This window comes from Camelus bactrianus, chromosome 3 (assembly GCF_048773025.1).
Source record: "Camelus bactrianus isolate YW-2024 breed Bactrian camel chromosome 3, ASM4877302v1, whole genome shotgun sequence".
In the NCBI taxonomy this organism is placed as follows: domain Eukaryota; kingdom Metazoa; phylum Chordata; class Mammalia; order Artiodactyla; family Camelidae; genus Camelus; species Camelus bactrianus.
In genome coordinates, this window is record NC_133541.1 from 111,653,053 (window position 1) to 111,655,793 (window position 2,741).

Consider the following 2,741-nt stretch of genomic DNA (forward strand, 5'->3'; position numbering starts at 1 on the left):
CAGCAGCAAAGTTGGGTCTTAAGCCCAGTTTGCTGACTCCCAGCTCTTTCTCCAGAAGACTGGGTTAAGCCTCAGGGTAGCTGGATACTGATATCAATTCTGCCAGAAATGGGGCCTTATGAGCTGGGGACAGCTTGTTGGCCTCGCCAAGCCTCAGTTTTCTCGTCTGCAAAATGAGGGATTATCATGAGATTGTCTCAAAGGTCCTTTTCAGCTCAGAAGTCCTAGACACCTCTTTCTGCCCATCAGACTCACCTTCGCTGCCTTCCAAGGAGCAAAGTTGAACTTGACAATGTCCCCGTAGGGTCCCCTTGTACTTGTATCTTTCTCGAAGACAATGTGTGAAAATTGATTTTATTGCTGGGTAGGGAAGTTAGTTATAGAAGCCAACTCCTTCGGTGCCCTAATTCCACTTTAGGAAGAACGAACATATTGTTTTAATTAATCATATGAAAGCTAAATTAGCATGATTGTGTGAAAGGTGGTGTAAATCATCTCGATCCACATCATTAAGCAAAGAGCACTTAGTTATTCCGGAGCTGTTAAAGATTTTATCTACCCAAGTGAAAATTCAATTAGTAATAGCTTCAGCTTCTATGAAACTAAGGATTTTCCACTGTGGGAAAATACTCTGTGTGTGTGAATACCACCTTATGCCACTTTGATAAATTACTGTAATTAACTGTATCCTACGCAAGCTAAACAAAATTTACTGAACTGTTGTTGTATGAAAGGGATATCTTCTCTTCTCTTGGGGAGATTACTCTAATCTCTACATGATGTTGCCTCAAATATCATGCTTTTTATGCTGTGCTTTGAAAATATCTGCAGTATTGTAGCTGGCACCAGGAAGACACAGTTGGTTTCCATCACACTCCGCCTTCCCCCCTCCGGGTGTAGAGACATCAGCTCTGGGCTTCACTATGATTCAATTAAATGTGCTATGTTTAATTAGCTAGCTGGGGAAACACTGCAAGCAGAACCAACTTAGAACATCCTGATAGCTTAGCCAAAGGGCTGAGTTATTTCAGGAAGGGCAGAGGAGGGTGGAAGAGGCAAGGAGGAGAGGACAAGGAGATTGCTCACTGCTCTCTGGCACCAACTCTCTGCTTCGGCTACGTGTCCCTCCTTTTCTTGCTTACCTGGCTCTGTCCTGCCCCTCCCCTCCCACCCACATCTTACCTGTACTTTAAGGCCAACCCCTTCCTCTTTTCTGAAGCCTTCCAAAGAGATTTGTAGGTGCATTTTGCTTGTAAATGTTTGCTGGGCCTGCCAGGTTCTCTCCCCTGATTTATCACTGTAGCTCTTTAAGGGTTCTCTAACCTTTTCTCCTTCCATTCCCTCTGAGGGGGTCTAGTTCTCAATGAGAAAATGCCATGGAAGTTGGCAAGGTTTCTACTGGAGCGGTCCAGCTTCATCCTGAACTTCATCATACCAACTGTCCAACTCTCCACTCTCTGTGGGCAAAACTCTTGAACAAGGTCACTCAGAACCAACTTGTCTAGTGTGCTGTGGTCATTTTTGGAGGATTTCTCAAGTCATTTTTAGCGGCATGATGGCTGCTGTTATTAGCGAACACTTCCAGAATGCGTGCTGTGTGCCAAGCCTGCTGCAAAGAGCTTTGTACATGTTATCATTACTGGGACCCTATGAGATGGGTGTTGGTATCCCCAGTTTACAAAAACTGAGGCTGAGAGAGGTAAGCCAATTTGCTAAGGGTCACATAGCTAGAAAGGATTAGAACCAATATTTGAAGCCGTGTTCTTTCACTAAAGGCTGTGTCCTAGCCACTGCGCACAACCACTTCCCACACTAATAACTATGAACATATCGAGGGATTCCATTGATTACTTGCTCACCTTCTGGTGTCTCTGTGCTGTAGGGTGCTTCCCTGGCCAGGTGAGAAAGTCCTGTCAGTTAGTGACTGGGAGCTGTGTGTGACCCTGAGGGTCTCCGTGGAGGGGTGCTGTGCATGCGAGTGTCATCCATCACCTGTGTCACAGGGGGGACGCTTGGGGGAGGGGCATCCATTCTAGGCAGGATGGATGAGATAAGAAACGCATCTCTTAGAAACCAAGGTTATACCTGAGAACTAAGGGAAAGGAAGCATCGAGACATGGTAAATGTGGGAGGGAAAAGTATTGGCAGAGGAAAGAGGTCCCGGGCAGGGAAGAACTTGTGTGTTTAAGGAACTAATATGAAACTAGCTGGAGAGGGGCTCCAGGTGAATTTAGAGAGTCAGGAGCCAGGTTTTATCAGGCTTTCAGGATGGTGATATCTGTACCATTAGATTGTAAGAAAACATTTCACATTAGAGTAATGCATGTAAGCCTTCATAGTGTGTATTTTTTTAAATTTTTTAATATATTTTTATTGACATACAGTCAGTTTACAATGTTGTATCGATTTCTGGTGCACAGCACAGTGCTTCAGTCATACAGGAACATACATGTATTCATTTTCACCTTCTATTTCACCATAAGTTACTAAAAGATATTGAATATAGTTCCCTGCACTATATAGCATAAACTTGTTTATCTATTTTATGTATATCAGTTAGTATCTGCAAATCTAGAATTCTCAGTTTATCTCTTCCCACCCTCTTCCCCACCCCGATAACCATAAATTTGTTTTCTATGTCTGTGAGTCTGTTTCTGTTTTGTAAATAAGTTGATACCCCTGTTCGTTGTGATGCAAACCCCGTTAGTATTGTCTCCAGTTTATAGATGAGGAAACCAGAG